The sequence below is a fragment of the Mus musculus genome, chromosome 17 (assembly GCF_000001635.26).
Source record: "Mus musculus strain C57BL/6J chromosome 17, GRCm38.p6 C57BL/6J".
Taxonomy (NCBI): domain Eukaryota; kingdom Metazoa; phylum Chordata; class Mammalia; order Rodentia; family Muridae; genus Mus; species Mus musculus.
Window position 1 is genome coordinate 83,057,748 of NC_000083.6, and position 21,457 is coordinate 83,079,204.

Here is a 21,457-nt window from a genome sequence, read left to right on the forward strand (position 1 = left end):
TTCCCCAGGAAAATGTGTGCCTAGAATGGCACCTCTAGTAGCAGTTCCTTTTGAGGTCCATCCCAGCTCTGCTCAGTAAGACGGGGACTAGGTTTAGCAACTTCATCACCATGTAGAGCATTTAAGAATGCCTGTTTCACATGCTCTCCCTGGAGAAGGCAGGAGCTCCTTCTAATCAAACAAGATGGTTTGGTTTACTGCTGCCTCTGGTTATAGATTCCAGGAGAGTGAGGTTTCAGGCTGTGTGCAAACAGTACCTCTCTACACAGAGGCCAGTGGCTCAGATGACTGAAGCTGCAAATCTTCAGGCATTGTGATTGGATTCCTGGAAACCGATTTCACAAGCAGGAAGCTGATGACCAAGGTCTCATGACAGGTTGCTGGGCCTCGAGGAGGGGAGGGGTTTCCCTTAGGCTAGAAAGACAGCCCAGCCGTTAAAGGTTAAGGCTCACAACCAACCCTTCAGGAGGGGTTTCCCAGGAATAGGTGCATGTACAAACCCAAGGGGAAAAAAAAGCAATACTAACTAGAGGCCAAAATGTCTCAATTCCTCATTGAAAAGAAAACTGAAGCCCAGAAACATCACCTTAGTCCAGCATGATGCCATCCAGACAGATATGTAGTGTCTTTACAAATAGCATTCACAAAGACAATGATAAACTTGCTCAATGAAACTGACAGTCATAGCCAGGAAGCTCTTTTTTAAATGTCAATATATTGCCAGGCAGTGGTGCACGCCTTTAGTCCCAGCACTTGGGTGGCAGAGGCAGGCGGATTTCCGAGTTTGAGGCCAGCCTGGTCTACAGAGTGAGTTCCAGGACAGCCAGGGCTACACAGAGAAACCCTGTCTCGAAAAACAAAACAAAACAAACAAACAAGCAAAATGTTAATATATTATTCCTCTCCCAACACAGTCCAAAAGCCATTCTTGAGATCAGCTTTTTCAGAACTACTTAATGTTGGTCTTTTCAAAATTTCCACAGCCTCATGGGCAAAGTTCTCCCATCAAAAGCACTCTTCAACATCTTCCTAATCGGCAGGGGCAGCAAAATGCACAGAATGCAAGCAACTCCTGGGCTTTGAGTGCCCTGTGACTACTATTTAGAAGTTATGTGACACCCCCCGGAAATACTGTCTCTAAATTCCATATCCTTCCCTATAAAATGAGTATGATGGTATTTGTTTCGTAAAAGTTATAATTAAATAACTCAGCCCTGTGTTGAGCGTTCTGGGCATATTTTCAACAACTCAACAACATACACAATTGTTACTGTCCATCTATCCCCCTGTCTTTGGTTCAGGGCCGACGATAAGGTGGTATTCTGCATTCTTCCATGATGTGAAAGAAGACAGCCATTGAATGGGACCAATGGACCCTTAGATATTAGCTAGGGTTTGAACAAAGCAGCCCAGCTCCCTGTGCAGAGCCACGGTCAGCCCCAGATTTCACCATCCTCAGACACAAAGTGCTTCTCAGAGTTGAGTTTTCCTCAGTCTGTCTTAGGCACATGTCACAAACTAGCAGATCAGATGTACAGTAAATTAAAGGATTGGACCACAAAATGTGAAAAGGGCTAGTGTACAATTTACCTTGTGGACAGTCTTCTGTGGTTATAGTTTTTACTAAACTCATGGCCTCTGTAGGAAACTTTGCAAGTTGAAGGTAATGAAAAGCAGGGGTTTCTATAACCAGATGAGATCATCCTTCACAGAATCCTCAGTAGAGAAGACTATAGCACTGTAATGTTCCCCATATCGCTAAAAATTGTAGAAGGAAACACGGGGCTGGAGAGGCTCATCCGATACAGTACCCACTGTTCTTGCAGAGGACCTGAGTTCAGTTTCCAGCCCCTACATCAGAGAGCCTGGAGTGCCACAACCTCCTCAAACTCCAGTTCCAGGGGACCCAACACCTTCTTATGACCTCTGTTGGCACCAAAACACTTATATACTCCCTGTGTATATACCCCCACACAGGCACATATGCATATGCATAATTAAATATTAGTAATCTTTTTAAAATTAAAAAAAAGGCCACCCATACCTTCATTTTCCTGGGAAGAGGGGAAGCAGAGATGCCTTAGCAAAAAAACAATCCTGTCCCCTGTTGCTGCCCTACCTGGCAGCATCAGACCACACTCAACAGAAAAAGGCTTGATATTAAGTTTGAAAAGTATGAATTCCCATAACAATCAGAGAATAAAGAAGCAATATTTGTAGTCCTTCACGGGAGGCTGGTTATTATTACTAGTAATGCCAAGTGTCTTCTTCATATCCCTTTGATTTAAGGTCAATTCTCGCTAAAAGGCCTGCTTTGGGCTGATGTTGATCTGGGGAGAAAGACGACTGGGTGAATGGGGAAACATCACACTGGACTGAAACACTGAAGGTCTAGTGATGACAGCTCCTCTGGCTTTGGTATGACCCCCGCGCACCTCTCTGGTCTTCACTTTCTAGCATAGGGAGCTCACTGCTGTGTGGTCCACTCTACTGAGGCCTCTAACTTGGGCATAGCAATTGCCAAGGAAGGGTTCAAAAAATCTCAGCCCACCTCATCAGGACCAGCAGTGGCCTGGTCAAATGATATCTAAGTCAGTATTTGTTTCTATAAAATGACCCCATGACGTAATAGGGTCCTTCTTCCAGACAATGAGAAAGAAACAAAGAGAAGAGACTCTTGTTCAGGAATACACAACTGGACCCAGTTCACTGCCCCTGCCCCAGGGGGCACTCGGCAGCATCTGGAGGTATTTTATCTGGACAGACTACTATTTCATCTATGCAGCAGAGGCCATAGATGCCACTAAACTTCCTTCCGGGCACAAGACTATCCCCTGACTAAGACTCATCCAGCCTTAAATGCCATTAATGACATGGTTGTGAAATCCAGGGACACATGAGGCCCAGAAAGCAGACAGTCAAGGCCTCTGGCCACCCACCTAGCCCACTGTGCTCTGCTTCCCTTGCTCTGAACTCCATGTGCCCAGATCCCATCTGGTTCTCACTGCTCTGTGGGTTCAGGTCCCTTAGCCTACCAGGCCTTGCCCTCCCCCTTACAGCCAGCTATGCAGGGCTTCCTCACCCCCAGATCAGTGCACAAGTTCTTAAACGTTCCCATGAAAATCAAGTCCATGCCCAACTCTGTCCACTCTGGGCCTTAGTCTTTCTTTCCTGAAAAAGAAAAAATGCAGCCCCTTGGCATTTCTGACCTTCCCAAGGCTTTGAACACACCTATAGCAAGAACATTTGTAAAGACAAATATTACATGTGTTCTCTCACGTACAAACTCTAGGGGTGTGTATGTGTGTGTGTGTGTGTGGTATGTATGTGTGTGGTGTGTGTGTGTGGTGTGTGTGTATGTGTGGTGTATGTGTATGTGTGGTGTGTGTGTATGTGTCGTATGTCTGTGTGTGGTGTGTATGTGTGGTTTTGTGTGTGTATGAGTGGTATATGTATGTATGTGTGTGGAATGTCTGTGTGTATGGTATGTGTGTGTATGTTTGTATGTGTGTTGTATCTCTGTGTGTGTTTGTGTATGTTGTGTCTGTCTGTGTGATTGTGTGTGTATGTGTGGTGTGGGGAATGGTGAGTTGTGTATGGTATGTGCATGGTATGTGTGTCTGTGTGTGTGTTTGTGTGTATGTGTGATGTATGTATGTGTGATGTATATATTTGTATGTGTTTGTATGTATGTGTGGTGAGTGTATTACTCTGTATGTGTGTGTGTGTGGTTAGTGTGTGTATGTGTGTTTGAGTGCTATGTTTGTGTGTGGTGTGTATCTATATGTGTGTGGTATGTTTGTAAATATGTGTGGTGTGTGTATGTTATGATAGTAGAATGATGGAGGAAGAGGATACTTCAAAGGAGGGAGAAAGAAGAATAAAAGAGATAGCCGGTAGAGCTCTCCTGTGGAGGAGACAAGCAAGAGTCAGGTAGGTAGGAAATAGCAGTAGGGACAGAGGATGAATAAGAGTGACATACAGTGACAGATGTGCATGCAAACACCATAACAAAACCGACCATATTGGGGTTTTGAATTTGCAAAATAAATTTTAGACGTTATTAGCACTTTCCAGGTATTAAAGCTTACACCTGTAATCTGGCACTTGAGGCTGAGGCAGAGGGATAACCACAAGTTTGAAACTACCTGAGGCTACATAGTGAGTTCCAACTGCAGCGTGAGACCCTGATTCAAAACACTGAAAAGAAGCCCAGCCAGATGGCACAGTAGGAAAAGTAATTGCTGCATAACCATGGCAACCTGACTGAATCCCTGACCCTGTGTGCATAGCCAGATGCGTGGTGTGATGGCTGCTGTCGACTACATCTGGAACGAACTACAGTCAAGAAATGGAGGGTACACCCGTGATCTGGATCTTGAGGCAGAAAGACAAGATACCTTTGATCCGGATCCTGAGGCTAGAAGAGACAGATTTTTGGTTGGGATCTTGAGCAGGGAAGGCAGACCATTAATCTGGGCCATACCTTCTGCTAGAAGCCCATATAAGGACAATGGAAGAAGAAAGGCTTTGTTTGTTCTTTGCCTGCTTGCCCTTGTCTTGCCAGAACATTTATGCTTTTACTGACATTGGAGCCTGCTTTTCTGGGATTCTGGCATATACAGAAGACCAGCTGAGAAACCAAGCTTCACGGAGCTGAGCACCTACTGGATTCTTAGACTTTTTATTCACAGCCAGCCATTGTTGGATTAGTTGGACTGCAGCTTATAAGTCATCCTAATAAATTCCCTATAGATAGATGATAGATAGATAATAGATTGATTGATTAATAGATAGATAGATAGATAGATAGATAGATAGATAGATAGATAATGAATGGCTAGATAGATAGATAATAGATAGATAGATAGATAGATAGATAGATAGATAGATAGATAGAATGATAAATAGATAATGAATAGATAGATAGATAGATAGATACATACATACATACTGGATGGATGGATAGATAGATAGATGGGAATATATAGATATAGGTGGAAATAGATAGATAGATAGATAGATAGATAGATAGATAGATAGATAGATAGATAGACAGATAGAAATAGAAATGGATAGATGGATAGACAGACAGATAATGGATGGATGGATAGATAGATAATGGATGGATGGATGGATAGATAGATAGATAATGAATGGATAGATAGATAGATAGATAGATAGATAGAGATAGAAATGGATAGATGATAGACAGACAGATAATGGATGGATGAATGGATGGATAGATATATAATGGATGGATAGATAGATAATGGATGGGTGGATGGATGGATAGATAGATAATGGATGGATAGATAGATAGATAGATAGAGATAGAGATAGAGATAGAGATAGAGATAGAGATAGAGATAGAATGGATAGATGGATAGTCAGACAGACAGATAATGGATGGATGGATGGATGGATGGATAGATAGATAATGGATGGATGGATAGATAGATAGATAGATAGATAGATAATGGATGGATGGATAGATAGATAGATAGATAGATAGATAGATATAGAGATAGAATGGATGGATAGATAGATAGATAGATAGATAGATAGATAGATAGATAATGGATGGATGGATAGATAGATAGATAGATAGATAGATAGATATAGAGATAGAATGGATGGATAGATAGATAGATAGATAGATAGATAGATAGATAGAGATAGAGATAGAGATAGAGATAGAATGGATAGATGGATAGACAGACAGACAGATAATGGATGGATGGATGGATGGATGGATGGATGGATAGATAGATAGATAGATAATGGATGGATGGATGGATAGATAGATAGATAGATAGATAGATAATGGATGGATAGATAGATAGATAATGGATGGATAGATAGATAGAGAGAGAGAGAGAGATAGAGAGAGATAGATAATGGATGGATAGATAGATAGATAGATAATGGATGGATGGATGGATAGATAGATAGATAGAGAGAGAGAGAGAGAGAGATAGATAGATAATGGATGGATAGATAGATAGATAATGGATGGATGGATAGATAGATAGATAGATAGATAGATAGATAGATAGATAGAGATAGATAGATAGATAGATAGATAGATAATGGATAGATAGATAGATAGATAGATAGATAGATAGACTCATCCCATAAGTTTTGACTCTAGAGAAGCCTGACTAATACAGGTGGTGAACATCTGTAACCCGACACTACCACAGCAAAATGGGAGCTGCCCAGAAGCTCACAGGCCAATTAGTACACAGCATAGCAGAAACAAGATAGGCCCTGCCTCATAATCAAGGTAGAAGGAGAGAACCAAATCTCTAAGGTTGTCCTCTGACCTCCACGTGTGCACCGCGACACATGCATACTTAAACTGACACACATTCTCAGACATACTTATACACTACTAATGAGTAGAAAAATTAAAAAAAAAAAACAAAGAAAGGGGGAGGAGTCTGAATATAATAAGCCAGTTGTAGAGCACCTGCATAGAATGCTTCAGACCCTGGATTTAATTCCCAGTGCCAAATATCTTTGAAAAACAACAACAACAATATCAACAGCAATAAAGAACCAGCAAAATGGCTTAGTAGGTGTTGCGGCCGCCAGCAGCTCGCAACGTGAACGGTTCGACTGAGAAGGCCGCTCGAGCTGTAAGAGAGGAATCTAGACGGGGCGGAAGAAAGAATATAGCCAAGACAGTTACTCTGATCAAGGCTCAAATTTTATTGTTGCGACACTAGTTATGAAGGAAGGGGGAGGGGACCCGATTCCCGCTGAATAATCTCTGGTCCAGTAGAAAGGTGCACGGGTGTGGCTCCGCAGGTTCCAGCAGTGGGCGTGGCAGAACGAATGAGCAGGAAGCTCCACCCCTGAGCAAGCAGGTTTCAGGCTGGGGGAGGGGAGACTACAAGTAGGTAAAGGTGTTTTGTTGATGACCTGAGTTCAGCCTCAGAAACCCAAATTAAGATGGAAGGAGAGATCTGACCCCATAAAATTTCTCTCTGACCTCTGAAAGTACTCTCTGATGCGAGTGCAAATACACACACACACACACACACACACACACAGAGAGAGAGAGAGAGAGAGAGAGAGAGGAGAGAGAGAGAGAGAGAGAGAGAGAGGAGAGAGAGAGAGAGAGAGGTGAGAGAGCGAGGTAAGAGTGTTAAAGCTGACATTCTGAGCCCTTCGGTCCATTAGTATGACCCTACACAACCATTTTTTTCCTAGAGCTCAGATCATTTGAGCAAGGGAGTCTTCATCAAACACTTCTTATCTACAGATACAGAGATTAGGGGATTTGGAAAGAGTCACAGGGCAGGTCTTTTGTCCCTGATTTCTTCCTGTCCCTAGGCTTTGGCAGGATAACTTGTGTGACTGCTGATCTACAGGACAGGAAAGATCTCTTTATCGACTATCTCCACCGTCAGACTGCAGGGCTCTGCCTCTGCTCTCTACATAAGACAGAGAGGTACAAAAGCCCCCACTCGTCACAGCAAAGGCACTCCAAAGAGCAGAGCAAGATTTCTCAGCGGAGATATAATGGACTTGGGCCACAGCCTGGAAGAAAAGAAAACTCTAAGTCTGAAAAGTCGAATAATAACCTAAATAAATGTCAGAAACTCCGAGAGGCAAGCTACATCCTTCTGCCTCTAAATCACGGTCCTGAGAAAAGGCTATGGGATGCCACCTCAGAGCCACACTGGCCAGGCCACAACTCTTTTATCTGAACTCCCCAAGTTCCCTTCTCCTGACAGCCTTCTTCATCTCTGACCATCTTTTCCCCCCCACCCCCACCCCTTGCATTTTTAGAAGCTCACTTTTTGCCAGTACAGTGTTGCATGAGCCCTACAAGCCCTGAGACCAAAGATCTCTGAGGTGTCTCAGACCACAGAGTGACATAACTGGAGGCCAGCTCTAGGAGGCATCCTGCTCTTTTTGGGTGGGGGTGGGAAGTAAGGTCTCATGTAGCCCAGGCTGGCCTCAAGTTCCTATGTAATGAGGATGACCTGGAGGTACAAAGCTCACCAAAGACCTCTGTGAGATCTCTCACACACGTTACCAGTGCTGGTGTTATAAGTGTGCTGGCATTATGGGTGTGCTTGCCCACACTCATTTAGGGGTACTGGACATTGAGCTCCAGGCTTTGTGGAAGCTAGAGAGGTATATTCGGGATGAAATCCTTCAGTGTGTGAAAGGCAATTGGGTTGAGGTAACTTAGGAAGGGGCCTTAAAAGCTTTCTTCAGCAACATGAAGAGTGATTTGGTCTCTGGGTTCCAGCAACAACACAAAATGAGCTAGTGTGAATTTCCACACCATCTACAAGCCCACACAAACATGAGCAGAAAAAATATTTTCACAGGCATACTTGAGCTCATAAAATAAAAAATACCTACGCGCAAGAAATAAAAAGAACTTCTATCAAGGGTAGGGTACTTCAGCTGCCTCTCTCCAGAGGAGCCTGATCTGTGTCCACGTGCATCCTAAGGTAGCTGTGTGTGTGTGTGCCCCAACACAAAATCATGAACTAACTGAAGATAGTATGACTTTTTTTTTAATCCACTGCTCAGTTCTCAAGTGTGCCTGGTAGAGGCTGAGGCGTTAATGCCCAATAAAAGCCACCAACTGTGAACAGATAGCATTTGGGAGGCCTGAGCTGGAGACCCTCAGACGACAGTGACTTAAATTTAAGCCCTTCCCGTGGACCCAGGGACTTCCTAGTGATGCTTGCTGCTTTCCAGAGGTGAAGCTAAGAGAAATGCAGTCAGCTCAAGACCAAACACAAAGGTGTTCTAAGTTCTAAAAGTCACCACTGCTCTCCTGGTACATGGACCAGGGGGCTCCAGCAAACCAAAGCCAATAGGATTGACTTTAATAAATTAGCCTGGAAGCCCAGGGAGCCACGGATGTTACAGCTCAAGTCCAAAGATAGCTAGGAGGCAGAAACCTCTGTCTTCAGCCCACACACACACTGGAGAGGGGGATGCCCCACTCAAAGTCTCTCAATTTGAATGTTAATCACACCTCCAAAGGCGCCCTTACAGTAACATCTGCAGAGGTATGTGACGAAAATCTAGGCAATGATCTAGCAAAATTAATGTATAAAAATTAAACATATGCCTGATATTTAAATAATATATTTTTTAAAAGTAACATAAAATTTGACCCTTGTTCTATCCCTGGGACACAAGGAAGGACAAGGAAAAACTTCTTGCCATGAATTCTCTTTATTCCAAGGCAGAGCACAACTAAACTAAAAATTACAGTTAAAAGGGCTATAAAACAAATAAGAGAGTTGTTACCTTGTATTTATTGCATTTCCTACCCCTGTGACCAAATGCCAGACAACGGCATTCAAGGAAGGTCCAAGAAATACACAGAAGGTGGCAGCGGCTTGGCCCAAGGCACAGACCAGAAGCTTGAAGAAAGCCAGTTAGTGTGCAGCTGGCTTCTTCTGTCCTCCTTTTTTCTCAGTCTGGGACCCCATCCCGTGCGGGTGGTGCCTCCACTTTAGGGGAGATTTTTCACTCCTCAGTTAAACCTCTGGAAACATCCTCATAGACACACCCAAAGGTAGACCTCTTTAGTACCCTAAGCATTACCCTTGTAATCCAGTCAAGTTGACGATTGAAATTGGCCATTCCACACCCCAAGAATTTTAAAATGAAACAGTTACTTAAGAAATTGTAGTCTGCGTTTTTAAAATGTCAAGTAAGGAAAAAGATTTAAGGACAGAAAGTACAAATAGAATAGTGGGCTTGTTTTTTATGGTTTTTTGACAAAATAAAGCTTTAGAAATAAAAGATATGATCAAACAATATTAAACAGAAGGTAGAACAGTATAGGTTGGTGATAAGGCAAGCGCTTAGCACTCGAGAAGCCATGAGTTCAAATCCTAATGTCATTTTTTTTAATCCAGTACAGTAGACGAAGCTGAAAAGAGGCATACCAAGCTGAAACAAGCCTTCAAAATTATCCAGAATGTAACATAGAACAATTAGGATCAGAAAAAAAAATACAGGAAGACCTGTGAGAAACAGACACTGAAGGCCCAACTGTCTGAGTGCCATAGGGGGAAGCTAAAGGAACGGAGAAACATCCAGAAACTGCCTGAGAACAGTTTACAATACCCACATGGTCCTGATGGACAACTTTGATATCACTCCGGAGGCCTTGCCTTTGGGGATATTTCCAGAAAAGCTTTCCTGAAGAAAGAAGACTCATCCTGAATGTGGACACTGTCCATGGGGTGAGGTCCCACACTGTATAAAATAGAGAAAGTGAACTGAGTACCAACAGCCATCTTTCTCTACTCCCTGGTTACAGATGCAACGTGACTAGCTGTTCGATGCTACCTATGTGATGGACTGTACCCTCAAACTGTGAACCACAGTAAACCCTGCCTTCTTCCTTGGCTGACCTTGATGGGTATCCTGCTATAGCAATGAGAAGAGAGACTACTGCAGGCACAGATCTTAGAACTGAAGAGACATGGAGTCTAGAGCAGGCGGGAAAGTGCCTGCAGGCTCATTTGAGAAAAATGCAAAATACAGACCACAGAATTCTCAAAACAGCACACCAGGAGGTACGAGAAATTACCAGTAAAAAAAAAATGGACAGCAGACTTTCCACTAGCAAAGGCTAGCCAGACATATCTCGGTGCTCAAGACCATCAACCATCATTATAGAACGATCGACCAGGCATCCCATCTTCAGAAGAGAACAAGGGACTCAGCTGAGATGAACAGGAAGGGGGAGCCACTGACAAAAGAAGAAATGGAACCTATCTATCGTAACAAATACTGTGAGATAGCAATTTGAAGATAAAGTGGGCATCAAACGCTAACTATTAATAGCATAGAACTCAGTTGTTATGATGAGGGCACCCTTAGCATGCACAGAGTTTGAGTCCATGGAAAATTATTACAGCAACATGCATGACATAGATACTTATACTGACTCCCACGTCAGTACTCTTCCTTCTTCGTTCTTGTGACAGAGTCTGGAGTTCTCCACAAGTCAGCAATGAACGTGCTGCAAAGGAGGTAGCACAGACGATGGTATCCGTGTGCCAGGGAGGCAGAAACAGAAGCTAACTGACGGGCCTCTGGAAGGAGCGGTCTGTGTTTATTCATTTCCATTTTATCTTCTTCCTACCCAGGAGCAAGGACAAAATGCCTGGGGGAGCAATGGGCATCTTGTAACCAAGAAAAGGGGGAAAGCTGCCCGATACTAAGGATGGAAGAAAATTGCAATAAAAGGTTCTTAATTCTGGTCACTTAACTCTGGCCTCCTTACTTCAAACCAACTCCTGGAGCCAGGACTTTCAGTGCCACCCCCTAACCAGCATCCATCTTCCGGAAACGTACATCCCTCACCTCGGAAAATAGAGAGAAACTAAGGGGTTCATTTCAGTAATCAATGTCCCAAATTTTAATCAATCCTACTTACACAATGGAAGTCATTTGAACAACCAGAAACTTAAACGGAGAGGTCCAGAGGGTTTCAGAATCTATAAGCACATCCATACTCTCAAGTCACTATAAACTCAGGAGACCAGACACTGGGACATGGAGGTCAGGACAAGGAATAAACGGCATACCAGAGGAGCCCAAAGGATGGAAGCCAGCTCTACAAAGTGCTTCCAAGAGCCTTCCTGCCACAGAAATTCCATTTAGCAACAATCATTCTCATGGCCCTGGGCCTGGAGGGAGGTGGTGACAGGGTGGCCTGTGTCTGTGATACTACTAATAGAGGAAGAAGCCACTGGGTCAGTGCCCCGCCAACCAGCCTCCTCCCACACACGAGCTTCTGGAAAACAGAACAAAAACAGATTCTGAGCACTAAGAATCCTCAGGTGAAGGGGGAGCAGGGTCCTGCACTGAGGACCCTCCAGTCCCACGAGAAGACATGGCTTAACCTTTTTGGAGCCTCCAGTACAAATGTTATAGACCTAGCTGTCTTTTAAAAGGGAGGAGTCATGGATCCTGGGGCACCATGTTCTCACCGCCTCACCTACACAGACTAAGCAACTCAGGAGCATGCTCTGTCTGTAATGGACAGAGACGCAGAAGTGCTGTCTGTCAACAGGAGCTCGGGGAACATCCCCACAGCCTGGCTCTGGGGCCATCTCTCTCTTTCTTTCCCCATCATGATGCCTGCCCATGGGAATGAATCTGAGCCCCGAGCTCACTTGTGACCCAGGAATGGCGACCTCTCGGTGGCCTCCCTTCTTCCCTCCAAATATGTTTCTGTTCCTTTTCCCCACTCCCGGTGACCCTCCCCCACCTGCTATTTCCCAAGCTGGCCCTGGGAACATCATGCCAATGGCCTACCAGTGGTCTTGTTTTACATGATACATTTCCAAAAAAGACCAAAAAGTCCTTTCCAGGAAAATGCCATTTTAAAAATTCAGTCCCAGACACCGTGGCAACATAAGGAAAACAAAGGACTTGGCAGAAAGGTTGCTCTGAACTGGGACTTTCTCTCTAAAATACCTTTTTCCAAACTGTGTGCAGTAGGAGCGGTGCCAGGGGTCAGTTCTGGAACACGCAAACAATCCCAGACACCAACTGGTGCTGTCTACATAGTTCCCTCTCCTTAGCTGGACTATTCTGGGATTCTTAGGTTTAATCCAGAAAGCTTTCAAAGGGTCCCCAAATGAAGAAGCAGCCACTGGAAGGTCAGGAAATAGTTTCTACCTTCCTTGGGAAGGGACTCTTTGCTACCATCACCAAGCTGAAGGCCAGCAGGTCATACTATGTTAGTAGAGAACTGCTCTGCTCATTATTCTAGTGAGAGGAGACGAGATCACACCTGGAACATGCAATGAGGTCCTAGTTGCTCTTAGGTAGGCTCTAAGCAATATGACTTGTTCTCTTTAAGAAGAAAGGTGGACACACGCACACACACATACACACACACACACACACACACACACACAAGAAAGGACACAGAGATAGTGGCCTTCTGGAGACCCAGAAGAAATCAATTCTGCCAGCCCTTTGCCTCAGACTTCTAGCTTAAGAATTAAGGAAATTCTATTCTTTGAGCAGCTCAGACTGTGGTATTTTGTTATGGCAACCCCAGAAAGCTAATACAACATCCTTAATCAACCTGGTCATTGTTACCATCTTACAGGGGACAAGCAGTCTCAACAGGCTATGCCACTTGCTTTGAAGTAAGCTTTGAAACATAGCAGTATGACTTCAGAGCATGATCGCAAAGAACTGTGTCCAACCACTTCTCAGTGAGGTTATGTATGTGCGCGCGTTCCACTTCGCTGCCGGATAACAAAAGGCCCCACGACCTCACAGCTGAAGTGACAGCATTTATATTGCTCATGTCAGCAATTAGACAAAGCTTATGGGGAACAGCTTGTTCCCCCCACCACCGTGTCGGCTGGAAAAGCAGGCTGAAAGTTGGGCTAAATCACCTGAGGTCTCATTTAGTCATCTGGCAGCTGACATTGGCTGTCAGCAAGGAATTGAGCTGGGGCTGTTGTCCAAAGCTACATGTGGTCTCTCTATGTTCGCTGAAACCTAATCCCAACATGGTGGCTGGTTCTCTTGAGAGAGTGATCTGAGCAGACCCTCCTCTCCCTCCTACCACCACTGTGGCCATTCCAGGTGTGAGATTAGACCACTCGATGCTACCTACCTTTTAATGGCAAGAATAGCTAAAGGCCTTCAAAACCACCACAGGGCCTGGACTATGGACATGGTTGTACATATTCATTAGTAATGCAATACTATTGAAAGGGCATCATGCAAGAAGTCAACCCTCTGAATACAGGATGGAATTCCAAAACTCATCAAGGAAGAGACTAATGTCTACTTGTCCACCCTCGTCTCTATAGGGTGAAGGTCCCTTAACCCTGGGGTCTGTAAGATAGCGCTGCTTTCAGTCAGAATTCTTCTCATCAGGCACTGCTTGACTTCCAGTCAGTGATGTTCTCTCAATGTAGCCTTGTCCCATATCAGAGCTACGGTCTTAAAGAAGCAACTCACCTCTGCATGGAACACCCCCTCAGCATCCAGCACCCCCATTGATGCCTCTTGTGTAACTCGTTAAAACCCTATGAAAAAAGTGACACTATTGTGTCTATTTTGCAGATAAACTCAGGCTCCCAGGAGATACAGTGCTCTCCCGAACTCTGCCCCCCCCCAACCCCTGCAGTTAGTAAGGGGCAGAACTAGAACCATCTGCCCAGCCCATCTTAGGCAATTTGATGTGCCTGGCCCAGTTAGAACACAACGAAGCAAGAGTGCACCAAAAATTGGGGGAGGGGGGAAGCCTTGGAGTCGGGCCAAGCTACGTTCCACCATCACTTATATGTAAAAAAGTAATGAGGCATACATTGCCTCACTTTCAGGATTCTCAGTGAGTTAATACACGTACCAGGCTTGGCACAATGCCTAGCACACAGTAAATGCTTAATAAATATTAGTTATCTTTGCTGTGTTATTATCAATAATATTTGTGAAAGATCCACTAGAGAGTCTAGCATATGGCAGGCATTCAAAAAAATGATAGCTGTTAATCTTGTTGTTTAAGTCCTGGAAAAGCTACAGGAATTCAGAGCAGGGCCAGATAACAAGGTAGTGAAGACAGAAAGCAGGCTGCCCAAGCAACTGTGCAGATCTGCAGATCTCAGGCTAATCCTCGAGCTTGGGTATGACTGGCCTTGATTAAGTGGAAATGCCTCCCAACAGAACTCTCATCCTCATCGGCCTCAATGAGGAGATGACAAGAGCCTCCGGAGCCTAGGGGCCTCTGGGGAAAGGAATTTCAAGGAAGAAAATCAGAAACGCCCTGGTTTGTGTTCCTGCCCAGCATCTCCCGCCATGGCAACACACGTCTACAAGTCAAGAGAGTGCGATCCTCTCACCTCGCCGTCCTTTGGGTCCATGGCAAACTTTGAGGATATAGCTCTGTGAAAGGAGAGTCAGATGGTTGGAAGTAGACTAGACTTTCCAGTCTCAAACTCAGCCCAAGTCCCCAGAGAAGCAGTGAGCAGAAGGACTAAGGTTGGGGACCGGTGACAGAGTGCTGGGTTGGCACGAGCAAAGAGGTGGGTTCTATCCCCAGCACTGCAAAAAAAATGTGTAATCAATACTCACAGGGCTGGGACCATGGCTCAGGGAGGCCACCAACACACACCTAAAAAGCCACCAACATGCACCTAAAAAACCAGGTGTGGCAGCAGGTACTTAAAACCCCAGTGCTAGGAAGTAGAGACAGAATTCCAGGGTCTCACTGGCCAGTGCATCTAGCCAATTGATGGGTTCTAGATACTGTGAGAGGCCCTCTCTCAAGAAATGATGTAGAGGGCTAAAAAGATGGCTTAGGGGCTGTGCTTGCTATTCTTACAAAGAATCATCCTTTGGTTCCCAGAGCCCACATTTAACACACAAACAACAACAACAAATAGCAACCCGGTAGATAGCAGCTACTGGATTTTTAAGAGAACAAAAAGTGCCACCTTCACCCCTTCTCCACACACAGAGGGGCACTTGGAGCACACACACACACACAAACACACACACACACACAAACACACACACACACACACACAGACACTTGGAAGCACACACACACACACATACAGAAGGGCACTTAATACACACATGTGTGCACACACACACACACACAGATTCATTAGTGCTCACAGCTCTAAGCTCACCTAGGAAGCAGCCATCTTTTACTTGCCTGCTAAGCCTTCCCACCACTCCGGACTTACTGCTTAAGCACTAGCTCCATTTAGACAGCCGGCTCACAAGGAAATCCTTGTCCACTTGAAAGCCATTCATTGGCTCCCACTAGCACCGCTTGGATTCCCTCCTGAATTCATAGGAGGCTATTGGCATAACTCTCTTTCATTTTCTCTTTCTACTATTTAATGAGCTCGGGATGGACTAGAACCAAGAACAGGGCATCAGAGAGCCGAGGTAATCACCCTGATTCCTCACCACCTGCTATCTATCGGCGCTCTCGGCATACCTGCTCCATCATTTTCTCTGCATAAAACTCTTCTCTGATGATCTATCAGCAGGTTGCACTGTTGCCTGGCTGAAGAGTATTCCACTGTCCCAGTTCCAACATCCCAGAGAAAGACTGCTCAGCCATGACTGGGATCATGAAGCCACCTCCCACCCCTCAAGATGGAGGAGTAGCATGAGTGAGCTTACAGACATTCAAAACAACATGCACACCAGAGCTTCCCACTGGAGACCTGCAGGCTGACTCTAACCAGGACCCTGTGCTGTGTCTGGTCAAGGACATTGTTGATCATGTATACATATATGTATATATGTATATGTATATTATATGTATATGTGTATGTATTCTAAATATATGTATTTGAATTACTCAACAAAGTTTATAAACAGAACAGTCCTTATATGAACAGTCAACATAACTTCTTTCCTGTAAAAGAAATCAAAGCTCTTGACTAGAAGTAGTTGCAGAACTTTCCACCATGTTCTGCCCGTGAAGACGCATCACTCTGTGTACTACAAGTACACGCTGGTTTGAAGGTGTGTGTGGAGCTCTGGTAGGCTTCATCAATGGAGAAGCTGTGGACTAGAATCCCGTTTAGTGAGTTCACGGTTGCTGCTCAGATTCCACGTTCTCCTACAACCCACCGATCCCTGCTCCCTTCCCACCCTGAGCCTGAAACCCAACTCACTGACCACTGCCTTAGACTATACTAGAGACAAGAAGAAAATAATGTTACCATATACAGATACATAGCCATGTGTGTGCCTTTTAGAGAGGAAGGAATAAGAAGCATATATATACCACTTAGATATAAAACAGAAGAAACTGGAATATATATATATATATTTGCATGTTTGGATAGAAATAGAATATAGCCTTCATTATCATGATTTCAAAACATTCTTCCAAGTTTGACATTTCGACATACAAAACAAATATATCAGTATCAAAGGAATCCAATCAAAGAAGCCTGCCTTGGATAGGTAAACCTTATGATCTAAAACAAAGGACTGGGTTTCAAGGTTTTCTTTTTCAGGTTTATTACAAAGGTTGCCACTGTGTAGTGAAATGAGCAGGAAAGGTGGAGGCGCTCCAGGCTTTTAGGCGATCCCTGACAAAGCATCTATCTCTGGAGGACAAGAATCCAGGGCTTGAACAAAACAAGCATTTGTGAATAGAAGATTAAACAAGAATGCTGCAGCTCTGCATGCGTAGTTAAGACGGCTGAGAACCTACCGCACAGAATGTGTGAGCAAGGTGAATATTTGTGGCATTTCCTAGGGAAGCTTGTGGGAGCCCAGGGAGAACAATGCCACCCAGTCTGCTGTATTTATTTATGCTTCCAAAGAGACTTGCCTGTGATCGGAGCACTCTGGGGCATGGTGTCCATCATGGGCACAATTTCAGGAAATGACTCAGCCTATGTGTTGGCAAGTCTTGAAACATTCAGCATAGATAGGTCAACACCAGTAAGCCTGGCTATGAGCTGGGGTTCCTCAGCTGGTCAGCGTTCTGGTCTTGAAACTTAAATCCAAGTTGACAAAAGGTGGGTCATTAATGTGGGTCATGGTGGATGTTAAATAATTGATCAAGAAGTTTGAAAATGATGTGCTAAAAATGTGGAGTCACTCCCATGGCTGAAATGGCAGGGACTTCATGCTGCCTGATGAGCAACACATCCAACAGTCTTAACACTCAACTGTCCAGATAAATGGCAGCTCGTAGTGATGGTAGCATCTCTTAGTCATGGGGCAGAGGAACAATTAAAAACTTACTAAGTATTTGTATCATTCAATAAATCTCCTCACCATAACTAACAAAAATAAAAATATTAACAGCCTTTTCAGTAAAATGACAGCCACCTACACATATGCACATATACACATGTGCATATTCAATTTGTTAATTCTTGATGAAATTATATCTCAAGAAACTCAGCTGGTAAAAGATAGCTTGGTCCATTCATTTCCCTGGGAGGAAATCAATTTTCAGACGGGAAAGAGAGTTAAGCTGCTCTCCCCAAACTTGTGGCGTGGAGAGAGATTTCTACAAAAGATTCTGATCTTATGAAAATTGCCTTTCTTCATTAATATGATGCCATCCGTGGAGCTCTAAAAATCCATCTTTCCCAGTCAACCTCGTGTCAGAAAGAGAATCTTTTGAACCACGGGTTCAGCCCTAAAAACTAACGTTTGCAACATTAGAATCCCAGAATTCTACAAATGTCTCAGGACTGGCTATACTACATGCAAAAACTATCGTACAAAGGTTCTATCCATGTTCAGCCGAGAACAGCTGTTCTCCATTACAAAACTAAATAAAGCCTTTTCTCTCAGTTAAAAGATTCAAGGTTGAATTCTGTAGAGCACATCTCAGTATGAAATGCAAGACCCTACATTGACATGTTGGGGCAAAGAAAAGGTGTCACCTTTCTGCTTTTAAAGAAAAGAAGTAACAAGGTCTGAAAGAAAAAAATTAATAATTACGTGTTTCTATTTTTTCAGATGTTACGTTTTTGATTTCAAACTCAACATGCAATCTCCAATATCATGTGTGTTTGTGTAATATGCTCTTGTGCCATGGTCAAGTAGAAATGAAAGGACGTTTGATTATATTTCTGGCAGTTGGTTTTTCTCCAACCTGGTCAAGCTCATTCATTTGCCGATCCTTTTTAAGATCTGCGAGACTCTGAACTTGCAGCCTCTTGTGTGCTATGAATATACTGCATGTCATTTTCTTTCTGTTTGATTTTTTTTAAGACTCTGGTTTATGCGGTGCTGGGGATTAAATCCAGGGTTTCTTGCAGGCAAGGCAAGCACTCTACCAACTGAGCTATGTCCCCAGCCCCTGTATCACTTTTAAAAAGGAGAAGAAAGAAAGAAAAGAAGAAAGGAAATTCATTGGAAACAAAACATACTCCCTTAATGATAAAAACATAAAATCCGGGGGGGGGGGGGGGGGGAGACTGTGTATCATTTGAAAGCACTCACAGAAAAAAAAAAAAAAAGAATTTATAGGGTGTATAGATGCCGTTTTCAGCTTCCTGTAGTTCAACTGAGAATTTTTCTACTTTACAATGGTACACAAAGCAAGATGGTCTTGACAGAAACTGTATCTGAAATGTTTGATTTTGAGCTTCCTCCGGGCCGGCAAGATATAGTACAGTCTTCACGCAGTTCTGAACCACAGCTTGCAAACAATTGTGTATTCACAAGGAAAAACAACCCACACTCTGCCGCCCTGTGTTTCAGAGCTAGGAGGTCCAGCAGGCTAGTGTAATGAACACATTTCCTGCTTAAAATGGATGGATCAGAATATAGCCCATCGCAGGTATGGGGGCATCTGTACACGTGATAGGCTTTCAATTAAAACAGAATCCTACTGTACGCAGTCTCACAGATCTCTCATAAACGTGTTCTACAACAACTAGTATTAACAATAGTACCCCAGTAGCATGGCACATGCCTGAAATCCTCGCACTCAGCAAGATTGCAGGGAAGTCTGTGAGTTCAAGGTCAACATGATCTACAGAGTACATTCCAAACCAACCTACAGTACACAACCCTGAGGAAGAAAGGGAGGAAAGAGGGAAGGAGGGAGGGGGAGAAGAGGAGGGGAGAAGGAGGGAGGGGGAATAGGGTTGGAGAAGGGAAACAATGAGACAATTATCAATGGTTATGTGTTATTGTAATGGAACTATCTTAGCTTATTTACTATTGTTGTGTATTGAAGGACTTTTTCCAGTTGGGGATTATTGGCCTGGTCCCATGCCTGATACCTGAGTTTCCACTTAGAGCTTCCAGTAAGTGCTGGACTTGGCATTGCTAATCCTCTGAAATGGACTCACATGTACGATCTCCTCTTGAGCCCAGCAGCTCCAGTCCAACCATTCTCTGGACCCTTGCTACTACTGTTCAGAGGGCAATTGTTCCCTCTGTGAGGTGAAAGGTCATTCACCTATGTAGGCAGGTCCCACGAAATACAGACAGTACTGTCCTGCTACAGAAGGAAAAAACAAAGACAATATCCAAGCTCTTCAACACAGGTTAGAGAAAGCACTTCCGAGGTTCAGACTGACAGCTAGGGCAAGCCAATCACCTCATGCTGCTCTGCCTTCCCCTGATTGTCCCACCCCAACCCCAGGCCCTCCATCATTTGTACTTACAAATATCTCCCTATGACACACAGGTCTACGAGTCCATCCGGTCCCAGAAGAGATGGAGGGAGGCAGACTCCTTTGTTTAATGAGGAAGTTGTCATTCACAACCTTGCGTATCCCCAGTTTGACAGAGAGGTGGACCCCAGCACCAGGGAGCCTCTGGGTTGATGAAAGAAACCCCGTTTGCTGCTCTGATCAAAGGCTCTTAGAGAACCTGCTGATGGCGTCAAGTGGGCAGGTCAGCATGTGAAAATAAGCAAGAGCTGGGAGACACACAGACGTCCGACAGCCGCGTGCAAGGGCCAAGGCTACAGGACAGCAGTTCGGGGCACGATAGGAAAACGCGTCCTGTTGCATGCAGGTGGACTGAGAAAATCAAAAGCTTGTCAGAACAAAAATCTGTGGATAACAGAGAGAGAGAGGGAGAGAGAGAGAGAGAGAGAGAGAGAGAGAGAGAGAGAGAGAGAGAAGCTTAACAGCATATGAGTAAGCCGGTGGGGGTGGGGAAGATTGTCCAGCGGCAGACAGCCACTTGCGTTCCCTTTTCTTGCTCTTAAAGCCCCAGAGAATGTGACTTCTGGTTGTGAGTTGTTGCCTTTAATGGCAAAGCCATCTTCCCAGCCTAGAATGTGTGACTTTTGAGAGGCATGAGCTCCTTCAAAGAAACAAGAGGAGTTAGTTCATCAGCAGAAGAATTCCAAGCCCTTTCAGAACACTTAGAGCTGACCGAAGGAAATTTGATGACATGGCAGAACAGGAATCCGGCCTAGCACCTTCCTGGAAAGAGCTGCAGCCTCCCCGCCAGCCAGACCCTGAGGAGAGGCTGCCACACACAGCAGACAGGGTGAGGAAATGGAGAAGTGGGGGATTAGTCCCAATCTGCGCATAGAATGATGAACACACTAAATCCGTGGCAGAACAAGAAAGAGTAGGCAGAGGACCGAGCAGGGCAGGGCAGGGAGGGAGGGCAAATGTCAGGACCCAGCATAAAAGGAACAACAACAACACAAAAGCCCAATATCCATGCACTTCAGGAGCCTGCCCGCAGCAAGGTGGCCAGAGCATTCAAGGGGCACCAGTGAGCGCGGAGCTCCTATTGACCTCCGATCCCTCGGGTCAGATGGTCCTGGCTCCCCAGACACCGAGGAAAGCCTGCAACATGAAAGGGAGAAAAGGAGAACTAGAACCTCATCCATCATAGCCCCACAGCAGAAGATGATGTCTGAAGTTGATAAATCAAAGGAGACCGGTATAAGCACTCCATTTAGCTACGCTTCAGAACTAAAATGGGAACAGATAAAACA

At 44.4% G+C, this 21,457-nt stretch overlaps 1 long non-coding RNA gene across 1 annotated transcript in view; it reads right to left on the bottom strand.

Moving 5' to 3' along the window:
* The window catches only part of Gm19689 (predicted gene, 19689), a 44,634-nt gene extending 24,156 nt beyond the window's left edge, over window positions 1-20,478 (bottom strand). The window contains exons 1-2 of the long non-coding RNA NR_045094.1: window positions 20,160-20,478; window positions 19,773-19,993 (exon numbers count right to left, since the gene is read on the bottom strand). This is a non-coding gene — a long non-coding RNA (predicted gene, 19689). The remainder of the gene's footprint in view (window positions 1-19,772; window positions 19,994-20,159) is intronic.
* Between the last annotated feature and the right edge of the window lie 979 nt (window positions 20,479-21,457).